The sequence below is a fragment of the Zalophus californianus genome, chromosome 3 (assembly GCF_009762305.2).
Source record: "Zalophus californianus isolate mZalCal1 chromosome 3, mZalCal1.pri.v2, whole genome shotgun sequence".
NCBI classification, from domain to species: Eukaryota; Metazoa; Chordata; class Mammalia; order Carnivora; family Otariidae; genus Zalophus; species Zalophus californianus.
In genome coordinates this window covers 163,232,618-163,255,214 of record NC_045597.1, presented here as the reverse complement: position 1 = coordinate 163,255,214, position 22,597 = coordinate 163,232,618, and the positions used below count along the sequence as shown (strand labels likewise).

The 22,597-nt window shown below is 38.0% G+C and overlaps 1 protein-coding gene and 1 pseudogene across 1 annotated transcript in view; both read left to right on the top strand.

Moving 5' to 3' along the window:
- The first annotated feature begins 494 nt into the window (after window positions 1-494).
- The window catches only part of RAPH1 (Ras association (RalGDS/AF-6) and pleckstrin homology domains 1), a 91,634-nt gene continuing 69,531 nt past the window's right edge, over window positions 495-22,597 (top strand). The window contains 1 exon segment of the mRNA XM_035726620.1: window positions 495-814. The gene's annotated coding sequence lies outside the window, so the exon portion shown is untranslated.
- Window positions 5,095-5,801, top strand: LOC113919887 (annotated as a pseudogene).

Below are 22,597 nucleotides of genomic sequence, written 5' to 3'. Positions count from 1 at the left end.
TCCTAAAAAAAAAAAAAGGCCTCATAGACTGCAACGACAATGGTCCTTTAAGCGCCTAAGACATCTGATGTATTGCTGGGGTCTTTGAATACATGAATGACATATAGGTGCATGCATACAGGTCCTTGACAGATCTGCTCGATGCTGCTGGGAGTCCCATGGCCCTGGGACAGAGGCCACTGGGCCTGCGTCCAACGAAAGGCGAGCAGGGGGTGGGACAGCACCGGGATTTTCCTTCCTCGCTCATTCATTCTCTGATTCACTGGTTCCTGGAGGCGGTTTACAGGCGCGCGCGGAGGAAAGGCGGAGCACCGCGGACAGCCCCGTCTGGGTGCGGTCCGGCGCCTGAAGGAGGGTGAGGGCAGGGCGGGCAAGGGGGCGCGGACGGGGGGCGGGGGGGGGGGGCGGACGCCCGGGAGGGGCGGGCGCGGCCGCCTGCGCCGGAAGTGAGTGGTTGGCGGCGGGCGGGCGGGGGCAGCGAGCGGCCGGGCGCGAGTCGGTCCGCAAGTCCGCCGCCGGGCCCTCAGCTCCGCCTTCTGCGTCTCGGCCGGACGCGGCCGCCCTCGGATCGGCCACCGCTGGGCGCTGCGGCCGCCCCGCCTGCTGCACGCTCCCGCCCCGCCCCCGCCGCCGCCGCCCGGTCGGTCGGTCAGTCAGTCAGTCAGTCAGTCACGGTGCGCGCGGCGCGGGAGCTGCGGGCGCTCACGGCGTCTCCGGGGAAGGAGCGCCGCGCCTGAGGAGGAGGCGGCGGCGGCGGCGGCGGGAGCGGCGGCTGCCCAGCCCTGGGCCGCTGGAGGATCGAGCGGCTGCCGCGGTGAGTGCTCAGCCTCGCCCTCGAGGCGGGCGGAGAGGCCGGCCGGGCGCGGACTGTGAGGCGCTGCCGCGGCTCCCGCCTCCATTTTCCCGGCGCCCGGCCCTGCCATCCGGGCGCGGTGCGGGCGGGTGCCCGAGCCTGGGGCGGGGTCGCTGCCGGGCCGGGGCCGGGCTCGTTGGACCACGCCCAGCGAGGCGGCGGCGGGTAGGTGGGGGTCGGTGGGGCCAGGGCTGGCCCCCCCTGCGTCCCTGGGGGCAGCGACGGAGGGAGACAATGAGATACAGGACCGCCTGGGGAGGGTGCGGTTGGGCTTGGACCCGGCACCGGGTGCTGGTGGCCCGGGACCGCGAGGAGGAAAGGACTGTCCCCGATTAGCCGCAGAAAGCAGTGATTTCGGTGTCTGGGATTCCTCGGGCTTCGGTGCCCCCCACCTTTCATAAATAAATTCAGTGCAGAGTTCTAGAAATGCGGGGCGCCTTCTGCGTCTTCTAATTAAGGAGGCTAAGTAATTGCTCCCTTGCCTTTGAACCCCTCTCATCTTGCTGTGCCTGTGTGCATTCCCGCCGGAAATCCAAACTGCAGTTCATGGGGGGGGGGGGGGGGATGAGGAGGGGAGGGAGGCCGTGTAATAGTGTTAGGATGCCTTCATTTTAAGACAGTCTGAAAGATGTGGTTTTCTTATTCAGACAGTGTCTCGGGGTGTCCCCACAGTGTGAGCTGGGAACCGCATTAGCCTTAACTGCTTGTAAGCACGAAGACGTTGCTTAGTATGAAATAAGAGCTTGTTGGAAGGGTATAAGCGTCGCATCAAATGTCTCGTGTGTGGAGGGTTTCTTATATTCTGTGGGAAGAGCGGTTGGGGAAATCTGGGAGAATTGAAAGATTTTTCACTTCACCTCCCAGTAAGGGTTGATGTGTCTGCAGCATTTCTCTCGGAGATGTGGAGAGCTGCCTGTGTGTCTGTAAAATCTGCTGTATGGGAACCGTAAAGGTAACGGGCTAGGGATAGGGCGTGAACGGATTATTAAAAGGGTGGTAGTGGGGGCGCCTGGGTGGCTCAGTTGGTTAAGTGTCTGCCTTCGGCTCAGGTCGTGATCCCAGGGTCCTGGGATCGAGCCCCGCATCAGGCTCCCTGCTCCGCGGGAAGCCTGCTTCTCCCTCTCCCACTCCCCCTGCTTGTGTTCCCTCTCTCGCTGTCTCTCTCTCTCTCTCTCTCTGTCAAATAAAATCTTTAAAAAAAAAAAAAAAAGGTGGTAGTGATCTCATAGGAATATTAAATCCGACGAATCTTTATGGAATACCTACTGTCTGTTAGAGTGGGGGACACAAATTGGACAAGACCTGCAGCACGGAGTGGTGGTGGAAAGAGCTCCTTTTTTGAAGCCAGGCAAACCAGAGGCTCCATAAACCCTGGAATTGGCTAGCAGTGTGACGGCTAAGCTATTAACTCTCAACAGTACTTTTCTATCAGTAAAATGGGAATAACACCACCTGTTTGCCTCCCCAGGTGGTTGTCAAACAGATTAAATGAGATAATGTATGCAAAATGCCTAGCACCTCTCAAGGTTCTGAGGTGTTAGCAAATGTTTCCTTTCTTCCCTAGCCTACTGCTCTTGGGATTTTCCTGGGGGTAAGGTGAGGGAAGAAGTAACTAGTAATTGTAATGCAACACATTACATATTTAAAATGTTGGAGTAAAGTTACAAAATAGGGGAGCAAAGAGGAGAGATTAATTCTAGATTGCGAGCATGGAAGCTGAGGGATTTAAGTGGAACCTTTAAGAATGGGTAGGATTAAAAAAAAGAAGAAGAAGAAGAAGAAGGGGTAGGATTTCAATTGATGTGGATGGGGAGGACAGTCCAAGCGGAGGTGGTACTATCCTTTGAGAGCCCAGTTGAGTAAGACCAATGGAGGAAGGGCAAAATAGAGATACTCAAAAGCTTTTTAGCTCTTGTTGAGCCTGACCTTCAAAGACTATCTCTGTTATTTTGCTTTTTGTGTTGTGAATTTCCCAGAAACCAGATCTAGCCCTATTCAAGTAAGTACCAAAATGTCTACAAAGCTTTAATACATGATTTTTTGGGGATTAGACATTTTGTGTTATTTGGACTGCCGCTCTCTTCTGTTTGAATTTAATAAATAATTATTTGTAGACGTCTCCTCATGATGAATATTAGCTCTATTTGGTAGGAAAAAGCAGCTGATTTTTCAGATTCAGAGGTCTCATTAAGATTATATAGTAAGTAACTGGCTAAAAGTGGTGTAGTGTGCTTCAAACTGGTTTAATTTAAAACTGATATAATTTGTTTTCACTAATATTTTAACTAATATTTTATTCTCTGAAAAGGTGTTTTTAACCATGTCTTTGAGGATAATTAGAATGACTTTTGGTTTTGCTATCCTTTGGTTTTCATAATTACTGTATTTTCTAGATTAGCATGGTGGGGGGCACCTGGGTGGCTCAGTTAAGTGTCGGACTCTTGATTTCTGCTCAGGTCATGATCGTAGGGTCATGAGAGCAGACTCCACGCTGGGCATGGAGCCTGCATAAGATTCTCTCTCTCTCCCTCTCCCCTCTCTAAAAAAAAAAAAAAAAAAAAAAAATTAAGAAAATAAAGATTAGCTTGGTGGATGATTTCACACTATTCATAGATTCTATAGAATCTCATGGGTTTGCCTTGGTTCTGAAGTAGTTCAGTGTCAGCATTAGTATTGTTAATCCCAAACTCTTAGGAAAATTAATATTAGCAAAACAAGATATGTGACCTCAGGCAAATCTCTTATCTTGGATTCTCAATTCCTTTACCTGTAAAATGAGAAATTTGGATTAGATCACTGGTTTTCAGTGTTTTACTGAACTCTGGAATTTTGAGGAGGAGCTTCAAGGTTCTGTAAAAGTTTCACTTAAATCTCATTGAAAATGTATTGTGACTACTAAATGACATGCCTTGTTTTAAATGCTTTACGTGTAAAATTTATTTAATTCTTGCCGTAATTCTATGAAGTAGGTTGTGTTACTGTCTGAGCAGACAGGCACAGACTACAGAGTTGTAAAGTGACATAGTTGGGTTTGAAGCCAGGCAGCATAAGTCTTAAGCTTGTATTCTTAAGCACATTTTTATACTGCCACCATAATAAAATAAATAGCACACACACTTTTTTATTGTAAAATATACAACATGAAATTTACCATTTTCATCATTTTTAAGTGCACATTTCAGTGGTGTTAAGTACATTCACAAAGTTGTGCAAACCATCATCACTATCTTCAGAACTTTTTCATCATTCCAAACTGAAATTACTCATTAAATAATAACTCTGCACTGCCTCCCCCTCTAGCCCCTGGTAATCACTTTTCTACTTCCCGTTTTTATGAATTTGACTATTCTAGACTTCATATAAGTAGAATCGTGCAGTATTTGTTCTTTGGTATTTGGCTTATTTCACTTAGCATAATGTCTTCAGAGTTCATCCATGTTGTAGCATGAATCAGAATTGCATTCCTTTTTTAAGGCTGAATATTATTTTATTGTGTGTATAAACCACAATTTATTTATCTGTAGATGTTTGCTGCTCTGAACATTGTCCTACACATACCTGTTTGAGTCCCTGCATTCAGTTCTTTTGGGTATATACCCCGAAGTGGAATTGCTGGATCATACGGTAATTCTATTTGATTTTTGAGGAACTGCCGTACCGTTTTCCACAGCAGATGCAGCATTTAACACTCCAGTAGCAATGCACAAGCGTTCCAGTTTCTCCACATCTTCAGCAACACCTTTATTTTCTGGGTTTTATTTTATTTTATAATAGCCATCCTAATGAGTATACAGTGGCATCTCATTGTGGTTTTGATTTGCAGTTTTCTAATGATTAGTGATATTGAGCATTTTTTTCAAGTGCCTGTTGACCATTTGGTTTTGTTGTTGTTTTGGTAGAAATGTCTATCCAAGTCCTTTGCCCGTTTTTAAAATTGGGTTGTTTGTTTTTGTTGTTGAGTTGTACGAATTCCTTATTTGTTCTGGATATTAAGTTCATATCAGATCCATGATATATAAATACTGTCTCCCATTTCCATGGGTTGCCTTTTTATTCTGTTGATGGTATCTTTTGATGTACAGAAATTTTTCATTTTAATGAAGTCCACTGTATTTTTTCTTTTGCTGCTTATGCTTTTGGTGCCATGTCCAAGAAATCATTGGCAAATCCAGTGTCATTAAGCTTTTCCCCTATGGTTTTTTTTCTAGAGTTTTATATATAGTTTAATCTCTTATATTTAGGTCTTTAACCCATTTTGAGTTAATATTATGTATGGTGTTAAGTAAGGGTCCAGCTTCATCCTCTCACATGTGCGTATTCAGTTAGTCAGCACCATTTGCTGAAAGGACTGTTCTTTCTCCAGTGAATGGTCTTGGCACCCTCATGTACATATATAAAAAATTTTAATTCAGAAGCATTTGGCATTGACGGGTATCTGTGTTGGTGTGCAGTGTCCTTGCATTCGCTAGCAGGTTAAAATGCAAATCTTCATGAAGATCTTGACTGGCAGGACCATCGCCCTGGAGATGGAGCCTAGTGACGTCATCGAAAATGTGAAGGCCAAGATCCAGCATAGGAGGGCATTACCCTCTGCCATACACAACAGCAAACGCTCATCTTTGGAGGCAAACAGCTGGAAGATGGCCGCTGCACTCTTTCCAATTTCAGTATCCAGAAAGAGTCAACCCTGCACCTGGTCCTGCATCTGAGGTGTGGTATGCAGATCTTTGTGAAGACTCTGACCGGCAAGACTATCACTCTGGAGGTGGAATCCAGTAACACCATCAAGAATGTGAAGGCTAAGATCCAAGATAAAGAAGGCAATCCCCTCTGACCAGCAGAGGCTCATCTTTGCAGGCAAGCAGCTGGAAGATGGCCTCACTTTTCTCATTACAACATCCAGAAAGGGTCAACTCTGCACCTGGTTCTCCGTCTGAGGGGTGGCTGATGATTCTTTAGTCTTGAATTCATAGTGCCCAATGATGGCATTACTTTGCACTCTAGCCATTTGCCCCAATTTAAGCTTAGAAATGATCAGTTTCAGTAATAGCTGAATCACTGGATTTTTCAACAGCTGTTTAGAATACTAATAAAGATATTGTTCCATGGTTAAAACATGCCCACACCTTGAAAACCATAACACGTTCAAGACCAATTTTGAAAGAAAAAAATTCTTATTTTAAAAAATTTTTGAATAAATTTAATTGAAGCATATCCTGAGACTACAAAAGCTACTACCTACTTGGAACCACTTATCTAGGTGAAATCAAAACAAAGCTTCATAGTAATAAATGGATTGCTTAGATTGTTATAAGACTGTAACTGACATACTTAATTCTTAATTTGTCTCTTTGAGTTGGTAATACATTAATATATTTGAACATAGAAAAGTATTAGCAGCACTTTTGTCAATTTTACATATTTGAGATGCTGTGTAAAGATTTCATCTGGGAAAGTTCTGTCGGGAAATATTAGAAAACTCCCAGATTACATAATCTAAAACTTCATCCCATGCTCTTATTGCTGTTACTTTAGGGCAGATATCTTAAAATACATGACTCCTGATTTACAAATTGGCTTTTAAAACAGTATATATTTTGCTATTAATAAAATATTAATAAACAATAATATATATTAAAACATATTGTTTCTCTGCTTTAGGCAGAGCTAGATGTAATGGAGAAGTCAAACAGCTAGGTATTCTCCCCTCCAAAACAGAGAGGATGCCAGTTTAAGTGCCAGGATAAAAGGAATCAGTAGAGAATGTAATCAAGGGAGCAGAATCCAAGAAGAAGAACAAGGTATTGGGATTTCAAAACAAGTGAAGAGATTAGGTTTGGAAAAGAAGGGACAAGTAAGCCATCCTTTTACATGAGAAGAAAAGGTTGGGAGGTTCATAATTGATGTCTTATCATTATGTAACACTTAGAATTTAAGCCCCCTGGTAAAGAATGGTGAATCTGGATAAAATTAGAACTGTAAACATAATAAGTAGGCCCAAATATTATAAAATTGCAATAAATCAGGTTTTGTGACCATACTTAAGAATTAGATGCTTTTTTGGGAAACACCTTTAAAAGGATCTTGCTAAGTTTGGTATGTGAAGAAAGGGTTAGCTAAGTCAGGACAGCAAAACTAATAATGCATCTTGAAAATACAGTATATTCTTTAGGTATCCCAGCTTGGACATGCCTCTATCCGTGGTTCTCAGTCATGCTTTGTTCTCCCTAATTTTTCCAGTCAAAATCCCACTTACCCTTTGAGACTCAACATTATACACCTTCTTTGTGAAGCTGTTAGACACCAAGCAGAATTAATTGCTTGCTTCTTCAGTTTTCTAGACCTTACTTGATTTGCCTTGTGTTGTAGATAATTGTGTACTGTCTTAAATCCCCCCTGAATTTTGGAGTATTGGATGTTTCTTCATCTGAAATACCTCTCAGTCCCTTAAATAGAATAGAAATTCAATAAAAAGGTTTTAATGAAAACTATTATTTGAAGAATTATTTACAGTTGGTATTACATCTCCTGAAAGCATTCGCTAAAATCTATTAATGTTAATTTTATTTATAAAAAATAATTCTTTCTTGACTTATTTGGCTTCTTATATATTTTAACAAATGACTTTAGAGACTAGTGAAGGGAATCAGTGATCCCCTTATCTGTGAATAAAGTACTTTATACGTGTTAGTAATGGCTCAAAACCCTTTTTGTTTATTCTAAATTTTTTAAATAAATATTTTTTAAAGCAGGAGCAATGAATGTGCTGTGTTATGTTTGAAAAATCTTGGGTTTACTAATTGGAAATACAGAAATTCCAAAGTCTGGATCTTAAATCTGTTTAATTAGGTACTTGGTTTTAATGTTTGTCTTAACTAAAAGACAGCTCACATAGGGACATACACCCGAAAAGAGTAAGTATATATTTCGCTATGCTTTGTTAATGGAAACACTCATTGTTTAATCTCCATTCATCAATTTTGCAGATTTGGCTAGTAAGGTTTGCTTTTCCTGTGCAAACCAGTGTAAGGATTTGTATTTATATATATAACATAATATATATTTATGTATTTTATATATATATATGTATTTTTTTCAGATTTTATTTATTTGAGAGAGAGAGAGCACAAGCAGGGGGAGAGGGAGAAGCAGGCTCCCTGCTGAGCAGGGAGCCCGATGTGAAGCGGGGCTCAATCCCAGGATGCTGGATCATGACCTGAGCCCAAGGCAGCCACCTAACCGACTGAGCCACCCAGGCACCCCTGCATTTATAGATTTTTAATAAATGTGTTTAAAATCCATAGACAACTGTGTTTGGAAAGCATTTAAAGAGTTAGAAAATGGTTTCTCTGTTTTTAGAGTATCCGGTGTAGTATTTCAAGATGACACACATTGTTTTCTTTTGGAATACAGTTATTTTCTTACCAAGTTTTAAAATGCCTCATTTATTTTTCAGGTACAGATTAACCAATTTTTTGTTTTTGTTTGTTTTTTGTTTTTTAAAGATTTTATTTATTTGACAGAGAGAGACACAGCGAGAGAGGGAACACAAGCAGGGGGAGTGGGAGAGGAAGAAGCAGGCCTCCCGCTGAGCAGGGAGCCCAGTGCAGGGCTCGAACCCAGAACCCTGTGATCGTGACCTGAGCTGAAGGCAGACGCTTAACGACTGAGCCACCCAGGCGCCCCGGTTTTTGTTTTTAAAAACAATGGCTAGGTAGCATACTACTAATAGTCACCACAGAAAGTCAGCAAATTTAGACTCTTTTTGTAAAAGATAAATGCTTAACTTTTTGACACCTCTTTTTAAATTGCCATGAAACAACCAATAAACCTGGTTGGTACAAAATGCTATGGTCACTCCTCAACTACATCAATAAAATATTGTAACACTTGGCAGTCTTCTTCAGCTTCTCTTTTGCTTCAGTAGGGTTGCTTTTGAAATTAAACCTTACTTCCCCACCCCCAACTTTGTTTTGTTGAGGTCAAAATAGCTGCTTCATGAAGGATTATATAATGTACTTTTTTCATAAAATATTGTCTTTTGTTTTTTGGGTTTTTTTTTAGAGAGGGAGGTGAGGGGTGCAGAGGGAGAGAGAGAATCTCAAGCAGGCTCCAGACCCAGCATGGAGCCCAACATGGGGCTTGATCTCACTACCCTGAGATCATGACCTGAGTCAAAATCAAGAGTCCAATGCACAACTGACTGAGCCACCCAGGTGCCCCCATAAAATATTGTTTCTAATAAGGAAAACATTTACTGTTGAAACTGTATCTTCTCTGGAACACCTGTCCTTTGTAGCAGCTTCCAAAAAAACGTGGGTTCTTTATTTCATTATTTAAAAAGAACCTAGCAAATACTATCACTGTCTCCTCAGAATACTTAGAGTTGCTTATTACCAGAATACTTTGACTACTTTATGTGATGTGTGATTGACAGGTGACCATAGAGAAGATACCAGTGTTATTTTGTGTATTAAGGAAACCTGTATGTTCTATTACCTTATGTTATACTTAAAATACATATGTGTATTATAATACAAATTAAATATAAAAAACTAATATGTTCTTACATCCTATAGATCATCACTCATACCTCCTGGGGTACAATCACCTCCATTTTGGAAACCACTGTACAATTTTACTGAATTACTATTGTTAATGAGTCTTTCAGATTAAGTTCCATTTCATAGTGTATAATACTCTTATATGAACCCATCTTAAAAATAAAGCATTTGGGGCAAGACATTCTCATTCTCTTACTAATTAGAAAGTGATATTCGTGGAAGAAAAATAGATAAATTTCAGCAAAGTGAAACCTAAATAAAATTTATTCTTCACCACAATTGAAATTCTGGCTTTTTTCAGAAGCTTAAATTTGGATTTTGCAGTATGCTTTTGGGAATTATTCAAGGTGAATTAAAGGTACCCATTAAACATTTAATTTAGTCATTCACTAGTTTTGATAGACATAACTTTTCCATGTTCATAGTGAGCATTTTTTTCCAGATATTTCTAGTGACATATAGAACATTTCCCAGGACTCTACCCTTTACCTTTCCCCACTCTCTCTACTTCTCCCCATCCTAGAAGCAACTGCAACCACAGGTAAATTTTGCCTTTTCTATAACTTTGTATTAGTTGATTGTATCAACTAGAATTTTATATATGGAATCATTCAGTGTTTCCCCCCCCCCCCCAATATCTCTCCCTCTCCCTGTAATCTGGCTTATTTTCAAGCAGAGTAATGATTTTTAGATTGTTCCATATTGTTACTTGTTTATCCATTCACCTGTTGATAGATATTGGGGCTGCTTCCATTTCTGGCTTACAAAGCTGCTATGACATTTGTGTACAAGTCTCTTCATGGATATATGTTTTTATTTCTCTTGGATAAATACCTGTGAGGACATGCTGGGTGATACAGGGTAGGTGTATTTTTAATTTTTTAAGAAACTGGCAAACTTACCCAAAATTTTATCACTTTATATATTCAACAGTACTTGCCACTGTAATATATATGTAGTGGTATCTCATTGTAGTTTTAATTTGCATTTTCCTGATTGCTAGTAATGTTGAGCAATTTTCCAGGTTCATATTAGCCCTTTGGGAAGTGACTAAAAGTCTTTTGCCCATTTTAAACATTGGTTTACCTTTTTTATTATTTATTTGTAGCAAGTCTTCATATAGTCTCTATAAGTCCTTTATCAAATATATTTATGAATATTTTCTCTTAGTCTGTAGCTTGCCTGTTTGTTTTTTTAATGGTGCCTTTCAAAGAGCAGAAGTTCTTATATTGGATTTCATCAAACTGTTTTTACTTTTGTGGTTTAGTGTTTTCTGTCCTAATAAATCTTTGCCTACACTAAATTTGCAAAAGGTATCTTCTTATCTTTTCTCCTAGGAGCTTTATAATTTTTGCCTTTACATTTCAGTCTGTGATCCATTTTGAATTAATTTTTGTTTATGCTGTGGTGATGAAGTCAAGGCTCCCCTGCCCCCAATATTTATATCTGTTCAACATCATTTGTTAAAAAATGCTTTGTACTTTAATTTGTCCACTATATCTCAGTAAAGCTAGAAAAACAAAACCTTTCCTTTCCTTCTTACCTACTTTGACATCCTTGTTGAAAATCATTTGACAATATAAAAATGAGTCTATTTCTGGACTGTCCATTCTGTTACATTGATGTAATTCTCAGTTCTTTTGCCATTACTAAATTGTCTTGATTACTTAGCTTTATAGTGAGTCTTGAAGGCAGGTGGCTTACCACAAGGTCTTTTTATCAGATTGTTTTTGGCTGTTCTAGTTCATTTGCTTTTCCATCTAAATTTTAGAATCAGATATAGGTTATAATTACTTAGTGAATACTTAGTTACATAGTGAATACTTAGTTCAATATGGGGACAATTGACATACAAAGTATTGCATTTTCCAGTCCATTAATATGGTGTATCTACCCATTTATTTAGGTCTTTAATTTCTCTCAACAGTATTTTCTATTTTTCAGTTGCCATGGAATATGTTATGTGAACATTGCATGCTGCCCTATTTGTGTAGTTTCTTACAGCTAAATTGTTATTTACACATGCTTATTTTTATGATACAAATTAAAATTTGGTATGGAGATTTTCCATATGATAACCTTATCTAATGCATAGATGAAGTGTTCATATATTTTGATGTGACAGTACTAGAAATAGAGGAGATTAAAGATAACTAGAAACATTAAAGTAGAAATTTACAGCTATATAGTTATTGGAATAATTCTTTTGGCTTGTATGGTTGCGAATGTTAATACTTAAAGAGGCTTATCGTTGTTAATATAATCCAGTACTTTGGAATCAGAAGTAAGGCAGAATCTTATCAGTTTAATTGGGGCATAAGTTTTTGCCAGAGGATTTTGAGTTTGCAGTTTTGCCTCTCCCCCCCTTCAATAATAATAATAATGAAAATATGCAACATTTAGAGATGTAAAAAGAAAATAAAGCATAGTCCTACCACCCAGAAATGACCAGTTTAAATTTTTGGTATATTTTCTCATCTTTGTGTGTACTTATATAGCTCATTATTATATGCACAGTTTAGTTTTGCTTCTTTCATTTAAAGTTACATCACTGGCATTTTCCCATGCATTAAATGCTTTATGAATAATTTACAACACCTGCGTTATAACCCATAACGGACATAAAACACACCCCCAATTTACTGGGTTTTATTCTTGTAGGATATTTAGTTGCCCTCCCCCTCCCCCTGTTTTCCCCCATTTTGTTTTTAAAAAATATTTGTCTTTGATGAACATATTTGTTCACTATCTTTGTTCATGTTTTGAATTTCATTTTAAAATAAACTAATTTTTTATCACTTCTCAGCCTTTTGGCTAAGATCTAGTATCTGTTCTTATCAGTTATAGTGATTCATCACTTACATAACATCCACTGCTGATTATATCATGTGCCCTCCTTAGTGTCCATCACCCAGTTACCCCATGTCCCCACCCTGCCTCCCCTCCAGCAACCCTCAGTTTGTTTCCTATGATTAAGAGTCTCTTATGGTTTGTCTCCCTCTCAAATTTCCTCGTTTTATTTTTCCCTCCCTTCCCCTATGATCCTCAGTTTTGTTTCTTAAATTCCACATATCAGTGATACCATATGATAATTGTCTTTCTCTGATTGACTTATTTCGTTTAGCATAATACCCTCTAATTCTATCCACGTTGTTGCAGAGGGCAAGATTTTATTTTTTTGATGACTGAGTAATATTCCATCACACATATATATGTGTGTGTATACACACACACACACACACACACACACACACACATACATATCTTCTTTATCCATTCATCTGTCGATGGACATCTGGGCTCTTTCCATAGTTTGCCTATAGTGGACATTGCTGCTATAAACATTGGGGTGCAGTTGCCCCTTTGGATCACTACATTTGTATCTTTGGGGTAAATACCTAGTAGTGCAATGGCTGGGTTGTAGGTTATCTCTGTTTCAACATTTACAAACCAAAGCTTTTAAAGAGTTTTAAATAACAGCATTGTTTATGTTTATTGACAGTGGTATAAAAGTATTTTCTCTAAAGATATATTAGCTATCTTAGCTATGAAACTGTGTCATACTGAAGAATTGCCTAAAATATATTAACTTCTATGTTATGACATCGATGTAGATAATTTAGATGATTATTTGCTAATAGAACCCATGACTGATTTTACTTCCAGTAAGCTTTTTGGGAGAACATGATTTAATTTTTTGTAATCATGTATGGTCAAGTAAAAATACAGTATCAGCTATAACAGCTATTTGATGAATGCTTATGACAAAAGAGTAGAAATTATTCTGGAAATGTTGAATGTATCCTTCTTACAAAATTTGTCTTCTTTAACTGCCCCCCCCACCGTGTGTGTGTGTGTGTGTGTGTGTGTGTGTGTGTGTTTATGTCTGTGTAAAATGAAAACATCTAATTTAAAATACTGTAACATGTAGGTACATTAATTTTAAAATAAAAACTATAAATGGTGGGCCTGGGTGGCTTAGTCATTAAGTGTCTGCCTTCAGCTCAGGTCATGATCTCAGGGTCCTGGGATCGAGCCCCACATCGGGCTCCCTGCTCAGCGGGAAGCCTGCTTCTCCCTCTCCCACTTCCCCTGCTTGTGTTCCCTCTCTCACTGTCTCTCTCTCTGTCAAATAAATGAACAAAAATCTTAAAATATATAAATCACATAAAAATTCTGTTCTGTTGTTGGAGATTTTAATAAAATTGCCTGAGGGCAGGGACCATATTTAACCCTTTAAATAGCTGTATTCCCTGTAACTTATCAGCACAGTGCCCAATTCATGGTAGTATTTCATTAAGCATTTGTTGAATGAACAGTATTATTTCTTGGTAGTAATCTTTTTGGGGCTCCTGGGTGGCTCAGTAGTTAAGCGTCTGCTCAGGTCATGATCCCAGGGTCCTGGGATCAAGCCCCGCATTGGGCTCCCTGCTCCACTGGAAGCCTGCTTCTCCCTCTTCCACTCCCCCTGCTTGTGTTTCCTCTCTTGCTGTGTCTCTATCAAATAAATAAATAAAATCTTTTAAAAAAAGGTAATAATATTCTTAGGTGAAAATGACTTTTTTTTTAATACAAATAAGTAGAGTTAATTCTGCTTGAACTTCGAATTGTTAATATTCTCAAATAGTAATTAAGCTTTGTTCTTTCTGGTTTTCTGAGAGAGAAGCATGCAGGTAACAGCTATCCTAAATTGGTATTCTTTTTTTATTATAGAGAAACCCAAATCTGGCTTTATTTTTAACCGAAAAGGAAAGCTAACTTTTTAACCTAAGAGTTTGCTTGGAACACCTTGTTTGTTTTGTTACTTAAATTCCACATATGAGTGAAATCATATGGTATTTGACTTTCTCTGACTGACTTATTTTGCTTAGCATTATACTCCCTAGCTCTATCCATGTTGTTGCAAATGGCAATATTTCATTCTTTTTTATGGCTATATAATATTCCATTGTATGTATATACCATTCATCATTCTTCTTTATCCATTCATCATTCGATGGACATTTAGACTGCTTCCATAGTTTGGCTATTGTAAATGACGCTGCAATAAATACAGGGGTGTATGTATCCCTTTGAATTAGTGTTTTTGTATTTTGGGGGTAAATACCCAGTAATGTAATTACTGGCTTATAGGGTAGTCCTATTTTTAATTTTTTGAGGAACCTACAGTGGCTGCACCAGTTTGCATTCCCACCAATAGTGCAAGAGGGTTCCTTTTTCTCCACATCCTCACCAACACTTGTTTCTTGTATTTTTAATTTTAGCTATACCGACAGGTGTGAGGTGATATCTCATTGTAGTTTTCTTTTGTATTTCCCTGTTGATGAGTGATGTTGAGCATCTTTTCATGTGTGTGTTGGCCATCTGGATGTTGTCTTTGGAGAAATGTCTGTTCATGTCTTCTGCCCATTTTTTAATTGGGTTATTTGTTTTTTTGGCTGTTGTATCAGTTCCTTATACATTTTGGATACTAATCCTTTATTAGATGTCATTTACAAATATAGTCTCCCATTCTGTAGGTTGCCTTTTAGTTTTGTTGATTGTATCCTTCACTGTGCAAAAACTTTACATTTTGATGAAGTTCCAATAGTTTATTTTTGCTTTTATTTCCCTTGCCTCAGGAGACAATATCTAGAAAGACGTTGCTACAGCTGATGTCAGAAAAATTACTGCCTGTGCTCTCCTTTCAGGTTTCAGGTCTCACGTTTAGATCTTTAATCCATTTTGAGTTTATTTTCCTGTATGCTGTAAGAAAGTGGTCCAGTTTCATTCTTTTGCATGTAGTTGTTCAGTTTTCCCAACACCACTTGTTGAAGAGATAGTCATTTTCCTATTGGATATTCTTTCCTGCTTTGTTGAAGATTAATTGACCATATAATTGTAGGCTTATTTCTGGGTTTTCTATTCTATTCCATTGATCTATGTGTTTTTACGCTAGTACCATACTGTTTTAATTACTACCACTTTGTAATGTAATTTGAAATCTGGGATTGTGATACCTCCAGTCTTTTTCTTTTTCAAGATTGCTTTGGCTGTTAAGGGTCCTTTGATTACAATCAAATTTTAGGATTGTTCTAGTTCTGTGAAAACTGCTTTTGGTATTTTGATAGGAATTGCATTAAATCTGTAGATTGCTTTGGGTAGTATAGACATTTTAACAACATTTGTTCTCCCAACCTATGTGCATGGAATGTCTTTTTCCATTTCTTAGTGTTTTCTTGAATTTCTTTCATCAGTATTTTATAATTTTCAGAGTACAGGTCTTTCACCTCTGGTTAAATTTATTTCTAGGTATCTTATCATTTTTGGTGCAATTGTAAATGGGATGTTTTCTTAGTTTCATTTTCTACTGCTTCATTATTAGTGTATAGGAATGCAACAGATTTCTGTATATCGATTTTTTATCTGCAACTTTACTGAATTCATTTAGCAGTTCTAGTAGTTTTTTGGTGGAGTCTAGGTTTTTCCATATATATTATATGTCATCTGCAAATATTAAGAGTTTTACTTCTCCTTACCAGTTTGGATGCCTTTTATTTCTTTCTTTTTTTTTAAATTTCCTTTTATGTTGTCTAATTGCTGCAGCTAGGGATTCAATTCTATGTTGAATAAAAGTAGTGAGATTGTAAATCCTTGTCTTGTTCCTGACTTTAGAGGAAAAGCTCTCAGTTTTTCACCATTGAGTATAATGTTTGCTGTGGGTTTTTCATATAAGGCCTTTATTATGTTGAGGTGTGTTCTCTCTAGACCTACTTTGCAGAGGTTTTTTTATCATAAAGGGATGTTGTACTTTGTCAAATGCTTTTTCTGCATCCTTTGAAATGATCGTATGGTTTTTATCCTTTCTCATATTGATTGTATCACTTTCATTGTTTTTGCAAATATTGAACCACACTTGTATCCTGGGAATAAGTCCCACTTGATCATGGCAGGTGATTTTTTTTAATATATTGTTGGATTCGGTTTGCTAATATTTTCTTGAGGATTTTTGTATCTATATTCATGAGAGAGATTGGTCTGTAGTTGTCTTTTTTGTGGTGTATTTATATGGTTTTGGTATCAGGATGAAACTGGCCTCATAGAATGAATTTGGAAGTTTTCTATTTTTTGGAATAGTTTGAGAAGAAGAGGTATTAACTCTTCTTTAAATGTTTGCTAGAATTTGCCTGTGAAGGTGTCTGGTCCTAGACTTTGGTTTGTTGGGAGTTTTTTGATTACTGAATGAATTTCAGTACTTGTAATTGGTCTGTTGAAATTTTCTATTCCTGTTTTAGCTTTGGTAGGTTATATGTTTCTAAGAATTGATCCATTTCTTCTAAGTTGTACAATTTATTGGTATATAGATTTTCGTAATATTCTCTTACAATTGGTGTTGGTTGTTATTTCTCCTCTTAGTGATTTTGTTGTTTTGATGAGTGTGGCTAGAGGTTTATCAATTTTGTTGGTCTTTTCAAAAAACCAGTTCCTGGTTTCATTGACCTGTTCTGTTGTTTCTTTAGTTTCTGTATCATTTATTTCTGCTCTAACCTTTATTATTTCCTTACTTTTACTGGTTTTGGGTTTTGTTTGTTCTTCTTTTACTAGCTCTTTAAAGTGTAAGGTCAAATTGTTTGAGATTTTTCTTGCTTCTTGAGGTAGGCCTGTATTGCTATAATCTTCCCCCTTAGAACCACTTTTGCTGCATCCCAAAGATTTTGGACCATTGTGTTTTCATTTTCATTTGTTTCTGTGTAATTTTTGATTTCTTTGATTTCTTGGTTAACCCATTCATTGTTTAGTAGCATGTTATTTAACCTCCATGTATTTGTGCTGTTTCCAGATTTTTTTCTTGTGGTTGATTTCTAGTTTTATAGCGTTGTGGTGAGAAAAGATGCATGATATGACTGCAGCTTTTTTTAATTTGTTGAGACTTGTTTTGTGACTTAATATGTGATCTGTTCTGAAGACTGTTCCACGTGCACTTGAAAAGAATGTGTATTCTGTTTTAGGATGGAATGTTCTAAATATGTATGTTAAGTCCATCTGGTTCAGTGTCATTCAAAGCCACTTATTTCCTTGTTGATTTTCTCCTTGGGTGATCTGTCCATTGATGTACGTGGGGTATTAAAGTCCCCTACTATTATTTTATTACTGTTAATTATTTCCTTTATGTTTGTTATTACTGTTTTATGTATTTGTATTCTCCCATATTGGATGCATAAATATTCACAGTTGTTACATCCTCTTGTTCGATTGTCCCTTTTATATAGTGTTCTTTTTGATTTCTTGTTAGTCTTTGTTTTAAAGTCTTTTTCTGATATAAGTATTGCTACCCCAGCTTTCTTTTAACATCCATTTGCATGATAAATGTTTCTCCATCTCCTTACTTTCAAAATGCAGGTGTCTTTCAGTCTGAATTGAATCTCTTGTAGGCAGCATATAGATGGATCTTGTTTTTTACCCACTCTGTCTCTTTTGATTGGAACATTTAGTCCATTGACGCTCATAATTATAGATATATATTTATTGCCATTTTGTTACTTGTTTTGTGGTTGTTTCTATAGATTTTCTCTGATACTTCTCTTGCTCTTTCATGGTTTGTTGGTTTTCTTTAGCGATATACTTGGATCCCCTTATTTTTTTTCTTTTTTTAAAGATTGTATTTATTTGACAGAGACACAGTGAGAGAGTGAACACAAGCAGGGGGAGTGGGAGAGGGAGGAGCAGGCTTCCCATGGAACAGGGAGCCTGCTGTGGGGCTCAATCCCAGGACCCTGGGATCATGACCTGAGCCGAAGGCAGACACTTAACGACTGAGCCACCCAGGCATGCCGGATCCCTTTATTCTTTATCTATTACTGGTTTTCTATTTGTGTATTAGGTTTGTATATAACATCTTCTGCATATAGCAGTCTATATTAAGTTGGTGGTCACTTAAGTTTGAACCCATTCTTTACTCCTCTCCCCCTCACGATTTAGGTATATGCTGTCATACTTTATATCTTTTATTTTGTGAATCCCTTGACTGATTTTCAGAAGTATACTTATTTTACTGCTTTTGTGCTTCCTACTTTTCTTACTCCTATTTATGGTCTTTTCACTCAAAGAGTCCCCTTTAACATTTCTTGTAGGTCTGCTTAATGGTCATGAATTCCTTTAACTTTTGTTTGTCTGGGCAACTCTGTCTCTCCTTCTGTTCTGAACAATAGCCTTGCTGGATAAAGTATTCTTTGTTGCAGGTTTTTTGCTTTCAGCACTTTGAATATATCATGCCACTCTGTTCTGGCTTGCAAAGTTTCTGCTGAAAAAAATCAGCTGATAGCCTTATGGGGTTTCCCCTTGTATGTAACTGTCTGCTTTTCTCTTGCTGCTTTTAAAATTCTGTCTTTATCACTACTTTTTGTGATTTTAATTACTGTGTGTCTTGGTGTGGACCTCCTTGGATTGATTTTGGTAGGGGCTCTTTGTGCCTCCTGGATCTGGGTTTTTGTTTGTTTCCCCAAATGTGGGAAGTTTTCAGCTATTATTTCTTCAAATAAGTTTTGTGTCCCCTTTTCTCTTTTCTTCTTCTGAGATCCCTATAATATGAATGTTGTTATGCCTGATGGAGTCACTGAGTTCCCTAAGACTATTTAGACTGAAGTCAGTAATTAAGAAGTAGAACTTCAGACAAAAATCGTTTGGAAGGGGTTGGGGGAGACCTTTGGATTTGCTAGTCCATCTTTTCTTTTGCATGTTAAGAAAATGAGAACTACGGATTTAAATGATTTAGCCTGAAGTTGTAGTTAGTTAGTGGTAGAATAAGAATTTCCAGTCTTGGGACACCTGGGTGGCCCAGTCAGTTAAGTGTCTGCCTTCAGCTCAAGTCATGATCTCAGGGTCCTGGGATCGAGCCCCGCATTGGGCTCCCTGCTCAGCAGGAGGCCTGCTTCTCCCTCTCCCACTCCCCCTGCTTGTGTTCCCTCTCTCACTGTGTCTCTCTCTGTCAAATAAATAAATAAAATCTTAAAAAAAAAAAAAAAAAGAATGTCCAGTCTCTCCTGACTCCTTGTTTAGTCCTAGATGGCTTGGGCTAGGAAGATCTTGCAGACTTTCTTTAAATGAACACTTCCAGTAGTATAAGGTAATAAAGGTTCTGCCTTTACTAATTCAAACATAGGGCATAAAAAGAAAAGATATACTTGAGTTTTCTTTTTTTTTTTCTTCTTAAGTGGGCTCCACACCCAGTATGGAGCCCAGTTACAGGGCTTGAACTCAGAACCTTGAGATCAAGACCTAAGCTGAGATCAAGAGTCAGAGGCTCAACTGACTGAGTCGCCCAGGTGCCCCAACTTGAGTTTTCTTGTTAACCAGTTTGTGTTAAAATTTTAGGGGCTATTTTAGCATTTGCTGTTTAAACATCCTATAAACTAAACTCATTCTGAAAATTTCAGTAACTATTTGCCCTATCTTTTCACCCAAAGCAATTCTTGACCATTAAATATTACCATTTCTATTTGTGGCTGGTTAATGTCAGAAATAATGAGCCATCTCTGATTGGATTTCTGACTCCTGCCAGAATAAAATACTGATATACAAAGATGGAGGAAGAACTACTACTGTATGTGGGATTTACTAGTAAAGTGATTTCTCCCCAACCTTGAGTTTCTATTCAGAGTTCTGGCTAATTCTGAAAATCTATTTTAGCAATTATGTGAATTCAGAGTTCTGGCTAATTCTAAAAGTCTATTTTAGCAATTGTGTGAAATTTAGGAATTGAGAGTAGCTTCTTTCAGGGATATGGGTAGAAAAAAGATTGACAGATTGAGAAGAGAAAAATCTAAAGAAATGGAGATAATAAAGCAGGTTGCAGAACAGGCATACAGCATTTTGGAATGAAACCTTGGAAAGGAGACAAAGGGAGTTGAAGAAAGTTGAGAGGAGATACAATGTGATAAACTTACTGATAAATGTCCTTATACTTTGAATTTGATTAGATTCTTTGTTTAAAATTAGTTAGTCTATTCTGTACAGGAACATTTACTGTTACTCACTCATTACTTTTTAGGAGAGTAGTAGTATTAATACAGCTATTGAGTCAAATCCTATCCCTGGAAACAGATAGCCTTATAGAAATATCAAAAATTCTGCCAAAATCAAAGTGCATTGTAGAAATTTCTTTGACTTTTTTAAAAACCATTCCTCTGTTGATAGGGAAATTAATTTTAAATGTTTTGGTTACTTGAAATTAGCATTTATTGAGAATTGGCTAAATTAGCCTTTCTTTCTTTCTTTCTTTCTTTCTTTCTTTCTTTCTTTCTTTCTTTCTTTCTTTCTTTCTTTCTGTTCTGGCTTGCAAAATTTAAAACAAAGTTTCTTTCTTTTCTTTTCTTTTCTTTCTTTCTTTCTTTCTTTCTTTTCTTTCTTTTCTTTCTTTTCTTTCTTTTCTTTCTTTTCTTTCTTTCTTTTCTTTCTTCTTTCTTTCTTTCTTAGTGCACCTTTAGCTTTGAGTCCTCTGAAATTAGATGTCATCTTAAGTTCAGAGTCATCTTAGAAATGTTTAGCAGAAAAAAGTTGAAATTCAGATGAAGAAAGAATATGTCTCTTTTCTGTGGGGTGACAAATGAGAAGCATATGGTCTCTCTCCTGAATCTGCAACCTAGTTGGGTGTGGAGGGTGATAAGGCAAGTGCACAAATAACCACCACATAATATAAAGCTGATTTGCTCTAAGTGCCATAGAGAGGTACAAAGTTCATAGTCCTCTTGGAGGAAGTAGCATCTAACTTTTTTGTTTAGCAGTTATGCTTAAACTTTTCTTTAGGTTTTTTTTAATTGAGATATAATACACATATACAACATTTTTTTAAAACTTATTTACAGGGTTGTACAACTTCACTATCTGATTCTAGAATAAACTTTTTTAAAACTTTGAGTGTTTTTAGCTGAGGTTGTGCCCTCTAGTTTTCAGGCCGTACCACTCCCTATTGTTTTACATCTGGCTACTGCTGGTATTTATATTGGTCACCTGACTCCTGAAGGCATTATACTCGAGAGAGTTGTTTTTTTATTTTCATTAACCTGGAAGCAAATGCCAGAATTTCCCTGGGAGTGCCAGTGTGGGGAATACTGGCTCTTGTCCTGCATTCTTTTTCCCACTTATATTCCTTTGCCCATCTATGTTCTAATTCCAAGAATGCTCCCCACTTCTGCAGCAGAAGGGATGTGAGGGATGGCTTCTCATTGCCCTCGAGAGGGCTGCTTTAGAATAAAAACCAAACTCTATTTCTTGGTTTACAAATCCTTGAATGATCTGGCCCTCTCTTCCTATCAGACTAATTTTTCTTTCTGTTCCCTGACACACCAGACTTGTACCCTCTACTTGGAAATCTCTTCTCTCTGATCTGTGCATGTTTGATTCCTTCTTGTCACTCATATCTCAGTTTAAATATCACTACTTAAGAGGCCTTCTCTGTACATCCAGTCTAAAACAGCTACTCTGTCACTTTCCATACAATTCTAATTTAATTACCACCACAGTTGTCATGGGTCTTACTTGTTTTGTTTTTGTTGTTTAATATTTCTCTACCTTGACTAGAATCTAAGTTTATTGTTAGCAGATCCCTTGTTTGTCACCTTTGTAACTATAACCTGAACTTCCCGAACAGTGTTTGGCACATAGTGTGTGCTTAATGTATATTTGTTGAATAAATATTGAATGAAAATGCTTGCTTTGATGGCTCCTGCTCTGGTTCATCTCCCTGTTTCTACCTGTCTCTGTCTTCCAGAAATTTGCCAGAATCTCTGATCTTTGGATGCTTTTGCCATTTCTAGTTTCATTGCCTTTGAGTTTATTCCCTTTTGTAATTGTTTACTGTCATTTTAGTGGGATTTTAGGGAGAGAGAGAGAGAGAGAAATGTATTCTCTCGTTCTTTTGACAGGTTGAGATGTTGCAGTCAGGTTGAAAACATGAACAAAGACCAAGTTAAGAAAGCTTGGCTTGTTTTTTGAGAATACCTAAGTAGTTTAGGTTGTTTGAAGGATAGAAAATGAGGTTGAAAATTCGGGTTGAGGCTATGTCAGAGAGGCTGTGAAATCATTTGGTGAAGAGTTTATACTTAATTCAGAATGTCATGGGGAACCCTTGTGGGTGTTTGAGCAGAATCATGGCATGAAAAAAGTTTTTAAGGAAGATTAGTTTGACAGTGATGGATTATGAAAA